Raw genomic sequence first — 17687 nt, forward strand, 5'->3', positions numbered from 1 at the left:
CTTCTCTTTTTCACTTGGACGCTTCGTGCCCTGAAATTTTCGACGCACAGCTTGTTCCGCAGCGAGAAAAACGCCGCACACCGACGCTGATCGACGCAACGCCTTCGGGACAACCGGAACTTCGACGCACGGCCTCGCATGGACAACGCCGCCCGACCTCTAGAGGAGAAATCGACGCAACACCTGCCGTGAGAGCGAAACTTCGACGCACAGCCCCGCAGAACGACATGCAGCCGGAAAACAAGCAGGAGAATCCACGCACAGACCCGGTACATCTGGTAATCCCTGAGACCCACAGAAAGAGACTGTCCGCACGCCGGAAAAACGACGCACGACTTCCCCGCGTGAAAAATAACATCGCAAGTCCGTGTGGGCTGGGGAGAAATCGACGCACACACCATTTTTCCACGTATCTCTTCTTCTGCGGCCCTCTGCTGAGAATTTTCACTCCAAACCAGGTATTTTGTGCTTGAAAGAGACTTTGTTTGCTTTTTAAAAGACTTAAGACACTTTATATCACTTTTCAGTGATATCTTTACAAATTCACATTGCAACTTTATTCGTTTTGACCTACAATTAATCCTGATAAATATTATATATTTTTCTAAACACTGTGTGGTGTATTTTTGTGGTGCTATATGGTAGTATTGTATGATTTATTGCACAAATACTTTACACATTGCCTTCTAAGTTAAGCCTGACTGCTGGTGCCAAGCTACCAGGGGGTGGGCACAGGCTAAGTTTGGATTGTGTGTGACTTACCCTGACTAGAGTGAGGGTTCTTGCTTGGACAGAGGGTATCCTGACTGCCAACCAAAAACCCCATTTCTAACACTACCCAAAGGTTATTTTTCACTGTGGCAGGCCTAGCTTTCCTATCCAGAAAACCAGAATACATATTCAAATCCTAATTTGGTTTCTCAGTAATTAGACTAGCTAGACAAAAAATAGAACAACTATTTTTAATAGGTATCAAATCTCCAATTCAATGGTGAAGCCAGTTTTTAATCAATATTAAGTGTTAGAAAAAAATACATTTTCCAAAGTTATATTTTCCCTGCCTGAAGGTCCCGGAGGTTAAATTTGCATTGGCTCTCCCACTTTGACCAGCCAATAATTAGCAGTTGAATAGGTGTGGAAAGCTTCCAGGGAGAAAATAATAGACAGAATAAATGGACAGAGATAACACCTTTGAATCTCACTGAATATGAAAGGTGGAGGTCTGGGCATTTTTGAAACTATAGTACCAACTCCTGCTTGAGTGTCAAAGCCTGGTTGACAGGTCTGTTGGGTTTTACATATAACACTGGGGGCACATTGGGAAGGAAGGGAACAAGGATGTCAAAAATGTGTGTGTATAAACTATCTTGATGCTGGGAAATCCTGTTTTGTCCTACCAGACCTCTAACTGTGGGTTAATTGGGCCCACCATGGCTCCAGTGACTACTTCAAACTGGATTTTGGTGTTAGATGTGGGAGGACACTAGGGTTTCCTTAGTACATCCTCCACTCTTTACCCACAACACAACACTCAGAGCCTAAGATTAGTGTGGTCGAAGATCTCAAGAGTCACAAGGCTGAACTCTTGTTAAAGCTACAGGGACACATTAAGCTAGAACTGGACTTGGCTGGACCCTGCTGCTGGCTTCTGTCTGACACCCTGTGAATCTCTAAGTGCCTCTCCTGATGGGCTTTAGAAATGTACTCCTGTGGTGGATTTGGACTTAAAGGACCATTTTAGAAGGTAAAATCTTTGACCAGGATGAACCTAATTGGTGTATCCAACCCACAATCCATTGTAACAAGAGTCATAGTGCACCGATGCTTGGTCTTCTGCATCCATTTACTATCATTGTCTGCTTCTTTGCACTTGTGAGAAAGTAAATTTTTTGTTGAAGTTGATGGTAGTCATCTTCAAGTAATAATAGGACTATTACTTACTAGGTTCAGGTAGGTCTCAATAATTTAAATCTGAACTCAATCTGTGATAGCTGTAGCACAGGGTAGACAGGTTATAGGGCCAGATGTATCAAGAACACCTTTTGCGAGTCGGAAATAGCGATTTTTAAGAAATCGCTATTTCTGATTCGCAAAATGCAATTTATCACATTTGCGATTCGGTAATATAGATTTCTTAAAAATCACAAATGCTATTACCGAATCGCAAATTGCGATACCGGCCCCATTCGCACCTATGGGCCTGTAGGCCCATATCTGTGAATTTTTTGCATTTCCAAAATTGCGATTTCTTAACTTGAAATAGTGATTCCTAAATGCCCAATTCGCATTTAGGAATTGCTTCTAACATATGCTTAGAAATCGCAAATAAGGAATCCTTATTTGCGATTTCTTATTTAGAGAGTCGCAATTTGTGACTCTCTAAACAGGGTCGCAATTTTAAGGAATCGCTATTTTAGCGGTTCCTTAAAATTGCGTTCAGAATGCCTTTCATACATTCTGAAATGGCATTTTGTATTCGCAAAGGGGCATTCGCACCGTTTGGGAATGCAGAAAGCTTTCATACATCTAGCCCTAAATGTGGAGAAAGGTGTAAGGTATTAATCAGTACCAAAACAGTCAAAAAGAAAAAAAAATCCCACTCCAATGAATAAAAACAGAGTAAATTCTAATAGCAAATAGACACCAAAATGACAACAATCTGATTTAGCAAACTAGAGATAAGAAGCTTTAGATGTTTCTAGCACCAACCCTGAGTATCTGGTCACAACAGACCGGGTCGAAGTCAACAATTAAGGCTGACCATGTTGAAGTGTGGGTTTGATACAGGGGCCAGGTTTGTCCTTATAAAAAGTTTACCTTCTGACTTACAGCCTGATTACGAGTTTGGTGGTCCAACGGTCGGATTGCCAATATGGTGGTCTGGAGGCCACCACAAACTGGCAGCCTCCAGACTGCCATATTATGATGTTCCCACTGGGCTGGTGGGACAGTCAGTGCTGCGGCATTGGCTTTGGCTCTAAAAGAAGCTGAGGCCAAATCCAGCTCCACTGACTGTGCTGGCAGCACAGTTGGAATGTGCACTGCCTGCCATGACAGACAGTGTGCATTCCAACTGTGCTGATTGGGGGGCCCCAACACTGCCCATAACATGGGCATGGGCAGTGCAGGGCCCCGTGTCCCCGACTTTGTGCTTGTGCTAGTTTTTTCATGGTGGGGTCCTGCATGAAAAGGCCAGTGGAAAGGAAAGTAGTGATCAGCCAGGCTGTGCCAACATCAGCACCGCCGTGCTTGAACACAGCTTTCACCACTGCCAATGCATCAAGATCCATGATCCTGGTGGTGGTCTTGTGGTGGTCCCACTGCCAGCTTCGTAATTTGACAGTGGGACAGCCAAGGTTGCGGCAGTCGGACCGCCACCGCTGGAACTGTGGTCTTCGAACTGCCGTACTCGTAATCAGGCCCGTAGTTTATTTTCTGGAGAAAAGTATTCATTGACAAGGTCATCAGTGGCTCTGGGTGCTAGAAAAGGGGTTTGTTGACCATGAATGGCTGAAGTCCACAACCTCACTGAGAGCCTTGGCTCTGGTGGGAAGTTCAAAACTCTGAACATTGAAGATGGAAAAACTCTGAATGGGCAAAACACAAAGTAGGGATCCTAGAAGATGTCATTGAGGTGTTGCTCACAATTGGTCCTGGTAAAGTGCTCTACATTCAGACTTAGAAATGTTTTTGGAAGTCAGGATCCTTTCAGTGGGACCAACCAGCAGGTTAAGTTTGAACAGCAGTTCTATGTTGGTTCCTGCGTCTCAGTGGCGGTCTTGTTGCAGCCTCTAGTTCTTTTGTGTGAAATCAGAAAAAATTTCAGTTGATGAATAGTCTTTTCTGTCTGTAAGCACGTATTAAGAAGGTGAGAACATCATTTTTTGCATAGCAGACAAGCCCATAAACTGGTGACCACTAAGGGCTTTTTGATAGGGGTCCTGTAGAACCATGCAGACAGCGGGGCTGTGTGATGTTAGAATGCAGTCAATTTAATAATAATGAAGCATAGATGAGACTTCAACTTCTCAGGAGGCAGAAAGCTTAAGCCAAAAAACATGCAAAAAAACAAAGTGAGGACTTACTGGCCCACATTTGTACGCAGCTGTTGTCTTAAGTCTCCATTCTCTTCACATAAAGGCCACTATCTCTGCCCAAATTAAGCTTCAGTTTTCACACCTCTCTGCAATTAATGTGGTGGTGTGTAGTGACTGTTTCTTTTTAGCACACAAACAAGGTCAGACTGGGACACAAAATAGGCCTAGCACAAAAATAAAGTGACCACCGCAAATGGATCAAGTTGTTTATAAGTGTCTCACATATACAAATCGGTGAAGTTTTTAACTTGTAAAGACATGCTGTATAGGTGTTTTCCAAGGTATGGAAAAATGGATGCAATTATGATTGCTAGAGCAACAAAAATGTTTACGATAATGTTAGAGAAATCAACAACAAAAAATGGCCCAATAGATTATAAAAGAGGCCCACAACAGCTAAAAAAACAGACGACTTACAGACCTGTAAGACCAGCACTTTTGACACTTTCAGACTACCCTCTAGGTCAGTCTGACCCTGCCTCAGACAAAACAGCCTCTTCGAGCCTCTAGGGAAGCTAGTCCATCCAATGTGGCTTACACCTCTCACAAGTTGTAAAAGATCAAAGCACAGGCATTACAAAGAAAATAACGACTTGCATACCTAAATGCCAAATACAAAATTAAACAAAAGAAGGACTTGCTATGTGTCAGGGTGGCCATGACGCAATGGAGTGGAAGGTTAAGTGGGACATAAACATAAATATAGTGAAATATATTAGTCAATGTAGCTTTTTTGTCAGAATTGTTAAAACAAATTTCTAGTAATATAAACCGAAAATGTTGTAATTTTTTGCTGCTTATACACCAGAAGCAAGACATGTGATGAGGTTATGATATGGTGCACAGTGGGATCACATTCATTTTTAGGTAAGTAGATTGCTCTGTCTCTCCAGATGTACTGATGGAAGAATGCACTGCTATGGAGCTACATGGTGGTAAATAGAGGAAAGGTCTGATGCGTAGTGAACACAGATGTTAGACCTGTGTATGGGGACATTGCCACGTGTGTGGCAATATAGGTGGTCATTCTGACCTCGGCGGTAAAAGGCGCCTACCGCCGGTCAGAAATCCTCCATAATCCCGCCGCGGTCGCGGAAACCCGCCACGGTCATTCTGACCCGCAGAAGGCAAACCTCCGAAAATCCGACCGCCACAACAGACCGCCAGACCAGCGGTCGGCGGAAAGGTGGAGGTGACCAAACCTCCACCGCCACGCCAACAGAAATACGCCCATCCCATTACGACCCACGAATCCACGCGGCGGTCATTCAAACGCGGTATTCCATTGGCGGGACACACCGGCACGGTCAGAATACCCACCAACGAACAAAACTCACCCACATTGGACGATTTGAATCCCACACACCTGATACACATACACACACCACTCCCACACACACAATACAATATAAAACACCCACCCACATCACCCACAAACCCCTACGCTTACAAAATCGTAAAGAAGGCAAGAGCGAGACACCAGCATCCAAAACATAACAGCCACAGCCACTCAACACCATCACCCACACACTATCCACACACAAAACAACACACACCACCACACTCAACTCACTTAAATACACATACTCCACCCCACACATCATACACACCACCCCATGGCACCCCAAAGACAACCCCGCTTCACAGACGAAGAACTCAGGGTTATGGTGGAGGAAATCGTTCGTGTAGAGCCCCAGCTGTTCGGCACACAGGTCCAATACACCAGCATTGCCCGGAGGACGGAGCTATGGCAGAGGATTGTCGACAGGGTGAACGCAGTGGGACAGCACCCCAGAAATCGGGAAGACATCAGGAAGCGATGGAACGACCTACGGGGGAAGGTGCGTTCCATGGTATCCAGGCACAACATCGCCGTGCAGAAGACTGGCGGAGGACCCCCACCTCAACCCCCACAATTCACATCATGGGAGGAGGAAGTCTTGAACATCCTGCATCCTGACGGCCTCGCAGGAGTCGGCGGAGGAATGGATACTGGTAAGTTGAAGCTTCAATACTGCTTCCCCCCCACCTGCATGCCAAATCAGACCCCAACCCTCACCCCCATCCTCGAACCCCACCCTCACCCCCACCCCCATCCTCACCCCCACCCTCACCCCCACCACCATCCTCACCCCCACCACCATCCTCACCCCCACCCCCAGCACACCTATTCCCCGCCAATGTCTCACCATCACAACCCACACATCCCAAAACCTAGGCCTGCATGCGTCCACTAAGCATGGACACCCATCACCAAAGCATGCCCAATGCATATACACATCCCCCCCACAAGCCACCCTCACCAAAGCCCCCACACACGAATGCCAGCACTTGGGGACACGGGAACCCACAGATACACCCATATGCCACACATTGAAACTATAACCATACCTCTATACCCCTGCAGGACCCGACCGTCAACACACCGCGGCGGAGGGGCCAGAATTATCCACACCCCCCACCCAAGAGGCCGTCAGCGATGACAGCAGCTCTGTCGATCTGGACACCGATGACCAGCCCGGACCATCGGGGACCTCTGGACAGTCGGTTCCCCTCACACAGGCACAGGCCACTATAGACCCTAACCCCTCTGGGAACACCAGCACAGCTCCCACCCAGCGGGCCTATGCCTCTGTCTCCAGGGCGCGTCAATCTGCGGTGTGTCTACCACTACAGGGCACCCAGGATAACCCACCACCCCAACAACAACAGGGACCTGGGGGCAGTGGTAGTGGGCACACCGGCCAGGGGGCAGAGGCCCAGGGAAACAGGGCAACTCGGCGGGCAGCTGTGCGACAGGGGGGGGAGGAGAGGCCCAGGGAACCCACTCTCCACGAGGTCCTCACCACCATCATGGGAGCATACAACCGCTCCCAGGAGACGATGGCGACGGTACTGGCCCGGTTCCAGGAGATCCAGGTGCTGCAGGAGGAACACTATCGGGGGTACAGGGAGGACATCCGAGCCATCAACACCACCCTGGTTACCATGGTAGGGCTGCTGCAGGACCTCGTAAACAGCAGGGCGGACACTGAACAACACCCAAGGGCCCCTGCCACTAGCCGGGACCAAGAACAGCCATCCACCTCCGCCGGCGCTAGTGGACAGGAGGCCCCCGCACAGCAGCAGCCCACCAGACCCCCACCTCCTGCAGGAGAAGAACCACCCCGCAAGAGGGCCCTGAGATCTCGCAAGACAGAGTAGGATGTCAAGACCCCCGCCAGCAATGGATACCACCTGATGTCATCCCACTGTCCCACATTGTCACCCTGTCCATCCTCGAACTGCCCATGCTCCATCTCTCCACAGGCCTCTGGACAATGCACCTGTGTGACTGTTACTCTGGACTCTGCCATGGACATTCCTTCACCATAGCCCCCACCCACTTGAAACCACCCATCCCATTTTGAGCACTTCAATAAACACCTATTTTGCACCAAAATATCAGGAGTCTGGCTGTGATTTCAATAGATTGTAATTGACATGACAGTGCAAATATGTCCTTGTACATGGTGAAGTCAACAAACAGCTGCCACAAAGCTGTAGTCCATGGGGAAACGAAGCACAGGACTCGTACTGGGGACCCCAGATCTGAAATAGGGAGGGAAAAGCCACAACTCAGTCATCATACACTGGGGCAAATAGACAGGCAGCAGAGATGCTGCAGAGTAGTTAACTTTTACTAAATTATCTTTGAAATGTTACCTGTGTCCTATTGGAAGTACTGTTCAATGATTCTGTCCCTGTTGTCTGTTTCAGCCCCGTCGTCTTCCTCCTCGTCACTCTCCTCAGGTTCCACCGCTGCCACAACACCACCGTCTCGACCATCCTCCTGCAGGAAAGGCACCTGGCGGCGCAAAGCCAGGTTGTGAAGCATGCAGCAGGCCACGATGATGTGACACACCTTCTTAGGTGAGTACATTAGGGATCCACCGGTCATATGCAGGCAGCGAAACCTGGCCTTTAGGAGGCCAAAGGTGCGTTCGATCACCCTCCTAGTACGCCCATGGGCCTCATTGTACCGTTCCTCTGCCCTGGTCCGGGGATTCCTTACTGGGGTCAGTAGCCACGACAGGTTGGGGTACCCAGCGTCCCCCACTAGCCATACACGGTGTCTCTGTAGCTGTTCCATCACGTAAGGGATGCTGCTATTCCTGAGGATGTAGGCGTCATGCACTGACCCTGGGAATTTGGCATTTACATGCGAGATGTACTGGTCAGCCAAACACACCACCTGGATGTTCATTGAATGGTAACTTTTTCTGTTCCTGTACACCTGCTCCCTGTCTCTTGGGGGAACCAAAGCCACATGGGTCCCATCAATGGCACCAATTACGTTGGGAATATGTCCAAGGGCGTAGAAATCACCCTTCACTGTAGCCAGTTCGCCCACCTCAGGGAAAATGATGTAGTTCCTCACGGATTTCATCAGGGCAGACAACACTCTGGATAACACCTTTGAAAACATGGGCTGAGACATCCCCGAAGCAATTCCCACGGTTGTCTGAAATGACCCACTTGCCAAGAAATGGAGTACTGACATGACCTGCACCAGAGGGGGAATCCCTGTGGGTTGGCGGATGGGGGACATCAGGTCGGGCTCCAGCCGGGCACACAGTTCATGGATAGTGGCACGGTTAAGACGGTAGGTCAGGATAATGTGGCGTTCTTCCATTGTCGACAGGTCCACCAGCGGTCGGTACACGGGAGGATTCATCCGTCTCCTCGCCAAACCCAGCGGACGGTGCCTAGGAAGGACAACATGGAGCACACAGTCAGGCAACCCACAGGTACGTACTCACAGCTAGCACAGTATACGATTCTCTATGCAGTGAATGGCGTGTATGAGTGGCTATGCAAGGCCTAGGCCTGTGTGACGCAGTTGAAATTGAGCCATGTGGGCCCTGGAAATGGCGGCTGCCTGACCTGTGAAGTGTGACAATGGGATGTGAGGTCAATGCGCTGGCGTGGCACACCGCGGCGGGCGGCGGGCGAAGACCGCGGCGCGAAGCCGCATTGGTTAACATTGAAGCCTATGGGTTTCAGGAGCCAATGGCGAAGGGCGCCGGCGGTGGCGGGACGCACCGCCGCGGTACGCACCGCCGCGGACGTGACCGCCATTTTCTATCTACTTATCCACTTGCGACTTGAACTTTCACAGGAGAGGACCTATACTGCAAGTGTTGCTGTGACCTCGGTCTGGAAGGGACAATGGCTGCTGCGACTGGGGAAAGGGCCCCTGCCTTCACTGGAGAGGAGTTGGAGAAACTTGTGGATGGGGTCCTCCCCCAGTATGCGCTACTCTACGGTCCTCCAGACCAACAAGTGAGTTTAATTCTATCTGGATTTGGGGCCACTGGCTGGCTTGGGGGCCTGGCGGGGATGGGGGGCATGTTGGGGCTGGCGGGGGGCCTGGCGGGGATGGGGTGCATGTTGGGCATGGCGGGGGGCCTGGCGGGGGGCCTGGCGGGGATGGGGGGCATGTTGGGCATGGCGGGGGGCCTGGCGGGGATGGGGTGCATGTTGGGCATGGCGGGGGGCCTGGCGGGGGGCCTGGCGGGGATGGGGTGCATGTTGGGCATGGCGGGGGGCCTGGCGGGGATGGGGTGCATGTTGGGCATGGCGGGGGGCCTGGCGGGGATGGGGTGCATGTTGGGCATGGCGGGGGGCCTGGCGGGGGGCCTTGCGGGGATGGGGGGCATGTTGGGCATGGCGGGGGGCCTGGCGGGGGGCCTGGCGGGGATGGGGTGCATGTTGGGCATGGCGGGGGGCCTGGCGGGGATGGGGTGCATGTTGGGCATGGCGGGGGGCCTGGCGGGGGGCCTTGCGGGGATGGGGGGCATGTTGGGCATGGCGGGGGGCCTGGCGGGGAGCCTGGCGGGGATGGGGTGCATGTTGGGCCTGGCGGGGGGCCTGGCGGGGATGGGGTGCATGTTGGGCCTGGCGGGGGGCCTGGCGGGGATGGGGTGCATGTTGGGCATGGCGGGGGGCCTGGCGGGGATGGGGTGCATGTTGGGCATGGCGGGGGGCCTGGCGGGGGGCCTGGCGGGGATGGGGGGCATGTTGGGCATGGCGGGGGGCCTGGCGGGGGGCCTGGCGGGGATGGGGGGTATGTTGGGCATGGCGGGGGGCCTGGCGGGGGGCCTGGCGGGGATGGGGGGCGTTGGGCCACTGGAAAGGAAAATGTTGAGTAACTTGAACGTGGTATTTCTCCCTCCCTGTACGTGTCACATAGGTCCGCGCCCATGAGAAGATCGGGATTTGGCGTGCCATCGCCAAGGAAGTCCGGGGCCTGGGGGTCCACCATCGACGGGGCACCCACTGCCGCAAGAGGTGGGAGGACATCCGCCGCGGGACCAAGAAGACCGCCGAGTCTCTGCTGGGGATGGCCTCCCAACGTAGGCGGGGTGCCTGCCGTCAACTGACCCCCCTGATGTTCCGGATCCTGGCGGTGGCCTACCCTGATTTGGATGGGCGCGTGAGGGCAGCACAGCAGACACAAGGGGGTGAGTACAAGCATCATCTACTCTGTTGTCGTGCAGTGGAGGTGTCTGGGTGGGGGAGGAGGGCTGGGGGTCCCCCTAGGCCAGGGCGATATCTGTAGGCTGGGCACCCCCGTAAGCCCCTGTGTCCCCAGCCACCACCCTCAGTAGTGTGTCAGTACAGCCATCCCTGGGCCGTGTCATCCATGGGTGCAGTTGACAACTCTAGGCGTGTAGGGCATGTTCCACGGAATGCGTAGCGGACCCCAAGTGCGCAACTTAGTGCAGGGGGCATCTGTGTCTGTCATGTCCGCTAACTGTACCGGAGATCCATGTACTCAATATCCCTTTATTTCTCTCTCCCCCCCCTTTTTGTTTGTCTTTCTGTGCTTGTGTGCATCAGCATCATCAGGCGGAGGAGAAGTGGCATCGGGGCAGGAGGGAGCTGCATCTCACATGGCCCAGGAGGGCCATGCCACAGAGTCAGACTGGACCAGTGAGACGGAGGGCGAGGGGAGCTCCACGACGGGGACGACTGGAGCCTGCAGCGACACGGACACGTCCTCGGAAGGGGGCTCCCTTGCGGGGGTGGCACCATCCGTGCCCCCCGCCATTACAGGTACAGCCGCCACCCAGCGCACCATCTCCGCCCTCCCAGCAGCCCCTCCGCGTTCGCCCCGTGCCCGCTCTGCCAGGAAGCCGGGCATCTCCTTCGCCCCAGGCACCTCAGGCCCTGCCCCTGTTACCCCCGCTGCCCTCAGTGAGGAGGTCATTGACCTCTTCCGAACGCTCATTGTTGGGCAGACTACCCTTTTGAATGCCATCCAGGGGGTGGAGAGGGAGGTTCATCGCAGCAATGCGTACCTGGAGGGCATTCATTCGGGTCAGGCTGCCCATCAGCGATCGTTCCAGGCTCTGGCCTCAGCACTGACGGCAGCCATTGTCCCTGTCTCCTGCCTGCCTCTACTAACTCCCTCCTCCCAGTCTCCTGTTCCTCTGCCTGTCCCACCCACACCATCAGACCAGCCTGCACACACCTCAACACCCAAGAGAAGCTCATCCAAACATAAGCACCACAGATCACGCAGACATTCACACACGCAACATTCCGATGCAGACATGCCAACAGTCACTACCACCTCTGTGACCCCCACCTCCTCGTCTCCCTCCTCCCTCCCTGTGACGTCTACACTCACACCTCCATTCACCTCACCATCAGCCAGTGTTTCCATCACCAGCACACCCTCCACTCCAGTCCGCACACGTGCAGTCACCACCCCACTGCCATTTACACGTCCCCTGTGTCCTCTCCCACTGTGTCTGTCACCCCCTCTTCCACACCACACAAACGCAGCCACCCACCCACCCAACAGCCATCCACCTCACGACAGCCTATCCCTCCTGCACCTGCACCCAAAGACAGCAAACGTGACTCACCTACAACCACATCCTCTCCCTCCACTCCCATTCCCACTGTACCTACCACTCTCCATTGTCCCAAGAAGCTCTTCCTCGCCACTACTAACTTCTTTCCTGACCCTGAGCCCCCCCCTCCTTCTCGTCGGGGTAAGAAGAGCACCTCAGCCACCACCAGCCCTGCAGCCCCCTTGACAAGGGTGCAGGGGTATTGGAGCCCGCCAGCCCGCATGTCTGGATCTTCACCCAGCAGCAAGGGGACAGCCAGCCCACCCCCTGGGAAGAGGAGCAGAAGGCGGAAGGGGCGCCGCAGGAGCCCGCCTTCTACATCCCCCCCGGACACCACCCAGAGACAGTCACCAGCCACAGCTCCAAAGGGAGGCAAGGGCCACAGGCCGACGACTAAGGAGGGCAAGGGCAGCAAGTTGGAGAGGTCAGGCAGCAGGCCTGCTGCCCAGGAGGAGCCCACAACCCCCATAGCCGCTGCCCAGGGAGGACCCAGCCCAGCTGGCCAGGAGGGCCCCACCACCCACAGCCCAGGTGGGCAGTGAAGGAGCACCATCCCCGCTGCCAAGGAGGGCACCACCAGGCAATTAGCAGTTGGCCATAGACCGGCCGCCGTCTCAAGAACCGCTGAACTGGGCCCCGCCGTCTCAAGAACCGCTGAACTGGGCCCCGCCGTCTCAAGAACCGCTGAACTGGGCCCTTCAAGGCAAGAACCGCTGAACTGGGCCCTTCAAGGCAAGAACCGCTGAACTGGGCCCCGCCGTCTCAAGAACCGCTGAACTGGGCCCCGCCGTCTCAAGAACCGCTGAACTGGGCCCGCTGTCTCAAGAACCGCTGAACTGGGCCCCGCCGTCTCAAGATCCGCTGAACTGGGCCCCGCCGTCTCAAGAACCGCTGAACTGGGCCCCGCCGTCTCAAGAACCGCTGAACTGGGCCCCGCTGTCTCAAGAACCGCTGAACTGGGCCCCGCCGTCTCAAGAACCGCTGAACTGGGCCCCGCCGTCTCAAGAACCGCTGAACTGGGCCCTTCAAGGCAAGAACCGCTGAACTGGGCCCTTCAAGGCAAGAACCGCTGAACTGGGCCCCGCCGTCTCAAGAACCGCTGAACTGGGCCCCGCCGTCTCAAGAACCGCTGAACTGGGCCCCGCTGTCTCAAGAACCGCTGAACTGGGCCCCGCCGTCTCAAGATCCGCTGAACTGGGCCCCGCCGTCTCAAGAACCGCTGAACTGGGCCCCGCCGTCTCAAGAACCGCTGAACTGGGCCCCGCTGTCTCAAGAACCGCTGAACTGGGCCCCGCCGTCTCAAGAACCGCTGAACTGGGCCCCGCCGTCTCAAGAACCGCTGAACTGGGCCCCGCCGTCTCAAGAACCGCTGAACTGGGCCCCGCCGTCTCAAGAACCGCTGAACTGGGCCCCGCCGTCTCAAGAACCGCTGAACTGGGCCCTTCAAGGCAAGAACCGCTGAACTGGGCCCTTCAAGGCAAGAACCGCTGAACTGGGCCCCGCTGTCTCAAGAACCGCTGAACTGGGCCCCGCCGTCTCAAGAACCGCTGAACTGGGCCCCGCCGTCTCAAGAACCGCTGAACTGGGCCCCGCCGTCTCAAGAACCGCTGAACTGGGCCCCGCTGTCTCCAGAACCGCTGAACTGGGCCCCGCCGTCTCAAGAACCGCTGAACTGGGCCCCGCCGTCTCAAGAACCGCTGAACTGGGCCCTTCAAGGCAAGAACCGCTGAACTGGGCCCTTCAAGGCAAGAACCGCTGAACTGGGCCCCGCCGTCTCAAGAACCGCTGAACTGGGCCCCGCCGTCTCAAGAACCGCTGAACTGGGCCCTTCAAGGCAAGAACCGCTGAACTGGGCCCTTCAAGGCAAGAACCGCTGAACTGGGCCCCGCTGTCTCAAGAACCGCTGAACTGGGCCCCGCCGTCTCAAGAACCGCTGAACTGGGCCCCGCCGTCTCAAGAACCGCTGAACTGGGCCCCGCCGTCTCAAGAACCGCTGAACTGGGCCCCGCCGTCTCCAGAACCGCTGAACTGGGCCCCGCCGTCTCAAGAACCGCTGAACTGGGCCCCGCCGTCTCAAGAACCGCTGAACTGGGCCCCGCCGTCTCAAGAACCGCTGAACTGGGCCCCGCCGTCTCAAGAACCGCTGAACTGGGCCCTTCAAGGCAAGAACCGCTGAACTGGGCCCTTCAAGGCAAGAACCGCTGAACTGGGCCCCGCCGTCTCAAGAACCGCTGAACTGGGCCCCGCCGTCTCAAGAACCGCTGAACTGGGCCCCGCCGTCTCAAGAACCGCTGAACTGGGCCCTTCAAGGCAAGAACCGCTGAACTGGGCCCCGCCGTCTCAAGAACCGCTGAACTGGGCCCCGCCGTCTCAAGAACCGCTGAACTGGGCCCCGCCGTCTCAAGAACCGCTGAACTGGGCCCCGCCGTCTCAAGAACCGCTGAACTGGGCCCCGCCGTCTCAAGAACCGCTGAACTGGGCCCTTCAAGGCAAGAACCGCTGAACTGGGCCCTTCAAGGCAAGAACCGCTGAACTGGGCCCCGCCGTCTCAAGAACCGCTGAACTGGGCCCCGCTGTCTCAAGAACCGCTGAACTGGGCCCCGCCGTCTCAAGAACCGCTGAACTGGGCCCCGCCGTCTCAAGAACCGCTGAACTGGGCCCCGCCGTCTCAAGAACCGCTGAACTGGGCCCCGCCGTCTCAAGAACCGCTGAACTGGGCCCCGCCGTCTCAAGAACCGCTGAACTGGGCCCCGCCGTCTCAAGAACCGCTGAACTGGGCCCTTCAAGGCAAGAACCGCTGAACTGGGCCCTTCAAGGCAAGAACCGCTGAACTGGGCCCCGCCGTCTCAAGAACCGCTGAACTGGGCCCCGCCGTCTCAAGAACCGCTGAACTGGGCCCCGCCGTCTCAAGAACCGCTGAACTGGGCCCTTCAAGGCAAGAACCGCTGAACTGGGCCCCGCCGTCTCCAGAACCGCTGAACTGGGCCCTTCAGGGCAAGAACCGCTGGCCCTTTGGCAGACGTGGCAGGGCAGGATCTATCTCGGGCAGGGCTGCAGGATGTCCTCTGGCCAACTTGCCTCCTCCAGTGGCAGTGGGGTCTGTTATGGACTGTATGGACTGTGGCTTTGCTCTCCCCAGGATGGCCCAGTGGGCAGGCCACCCACTGTATGGACTGTTTGGACTGTGGCTTTGCTCTCCCCAGGATGGCCCAGTGGGCAGGCCACCCACTGTATGGACTGTATGGACTGTGGCTTTGCTCTCCCCAGGATGGCCCAGTGGGCAGGCCACCCACTGTATGGACTGTTTGGACTGTGGCTTTGCTCTCCCCAGGATGGCCCAGTGGGCAGGCCACCCACTGTATGGACTGTATGGACTGTGGCTTTGCTCTCCCCAGGATGGCCCAGTGGGCAGGCCAACCACTGTATGGACTGTATGGACTGTGGCTTTGCACTCCCCAGGATGGCCCAGTGGTCATGGAGTCCCCTCGTGGATCTGGCGTCGTGTACTCAAGTGGCTGAGGTGCCCCCCCTTCCCTTCCCCCTGAGGTGCCTGTCCTATTTTCTTTCTGATGCCCCTGCAGTGTTCTCTCCGTGGAGTTCTTGTCGTGGGACTGGGCCTTGCCCCTTTGCACAGGACCCCTGTGATCCACGGACAGTGGTTGGACTACATTTAGTAGCTGTATATATTTTGTACATAGTTTATTAATTTATTTGGATTACTGGTGTCCATATTTCAATATATCTGCCCGTTTATGATCTCTTCTTTTGGTCTTTGCATTATTTCGGAGGGGGGTGGTTTGTGGGTTGTGACAGTGATCTGTGGGAATGCATTGATGTGTGTGTTGTAGTGGGTGTGGGTGGGTGTGTGTGTGCCGGTAGTCTTTTCCCTCCCCTGTGTCGTAGGTGCAGTACTCACCGATGTCTTCCGCGCCGCCGGGCGTGCTCCTGGTATATGAGCAGGAATAGGAGTGCGGGGATGACCTGCAACTCTGGCTCCATACTGCCGGAATCTCGCGTGGAGTGCGTAGAGGTGAGCGTTTTCCCGTTCGTAGTCTGTTTCCGCCGTGTTCTTATCGGCGGTGCTCCCGCCCCGGAAAAGGTGGCAGATTGGTGGGTCGTAATAGGGTGGGCGGTACTTTGTCTGCCGCCGGGCTGTTGGCGGGAACCGCCGCGCTGTTTGTTTGTACCGCTGTGGCGGTCGGAGTGTTAAGTTGGCGGGCTGTGTTGGCGGTTCCCGCCAGGGTCAGAATGCCATTTTTAATACCGCCGGTCTGTTCGCGGTCCGACCGCCGTCTCTCCGCCGACCGCCAGGGTCAGAATGAGGGCCATAATCTGTAGCCTAAAGATAGGTTGCTATACACACCAATGGCAGGAATGGACTTCTTTGCTATCTGCTTACTGCTGCTGTTCCATAATGGGCTGTTGGAGCTGCATGGTGGGATAATGAGCTGTTTTGTGTAATGCAGTGACAGCATGGGCTTCCCATTGAGATGTGCCAAAAGAGAGAGAGAGGTTGTTTACTTTGCATACAAGCCAATGGCAGAAGGAGGAGGACATATCGCCCTCTAGACTGGTACTACTCAACAGAGCATGACATTCTCAATGGAGCAATGCAGGAAGTGGGCTGATCCAAATGATATTTGTACTATATAATTGTATTATTGATTGCATAAACCTGGGGAGAAAGACAATGCTGTCTCTAGCCCAGACCTAATAAAGAAAATATTCTGCCTGTAAGCCTCCCACAAAGCTTAACTGAAATGCCATCATAAAAGACATCGGATGTTTTTTTTTTAAACTAATAAATCAATAATGTAAAGGGTCTTGTTCACCATCATTTCCAAGGAAAGCTTCCAGCTGACATTATTCTTAAGAATAACCACAAGATAAGTGTAGGAATTCACCAATAAAAGTGCAGAAATTCTCACTCATGATTCATACCAAAGGTAAGAATCTGGAAATTGAAACATTACAAACAGAGGGCCTGATTTAGAGTTTGGCGGAGGAGGTTACACCATCACAAACATGATAGATATCCCGTCCTCCGTGTGTGATACCATAATAGCCTATGGAGATCATAATATCTGTCAATTTTGTGAAAGAAAAACCTGTCCGACAAACCCTAAATTAGGCCGTAAGTAATTGTTTTTTTACAGTTTATATTCAAAGCAGTCACCTGTCTCTGGAAGCTCATCCAGGACAGCCAAGTAATTTACTTACACTAACCCATTTATCTACTGACTTGAAATCCTGGCAAGTAAGCCACCTGCTTCAGAAAATAACTTTGGAAGATAAAACAGGTTTGAGGCAAGAAGCAGGGGTGCTAACATGCATCAATGTTTTAAGTCATTCATAATACTAATTTTACTCAGTTTCCCCTTCCACAAATGAACGTTCTACAAACTATTTAAGTAGAAACAGCTGATTAGCCATAACAAAGATTGTGGAGCATTCAATAGTTGCAACTTTTCCCACAACACAAACCGGTCAATGCATAGAATAGTGAAACTTTGTGCAATATAACTCACCGACAATACCTGGGCAATGGTATTTAGATTAGAATGAAACCCAGCCTACTCATGTGGAGTATGAACTACTGCCTACTATATTTTATCTATCATTTGAAAAATATCTTCGCAAGAATCTTAGCCATTGTGTCCAACAATGAGAGCAAGGGATCCCA

The sequence above is a fragment of the Pleurodeles waltl genome, chromosome 7, assembly GCF_031143425.1.
Source record: "Pleurodeles waltl isolate 20211129_DDA chromosome 7, aPleWal1.hap1.20221129, whole genome shotgun sequence".
NCBI lineage: Eukaryota > Metazoa > Chordata > Amphibia > Caudata > Salamandridae > Pleurodeles > Pleurodeles waltl.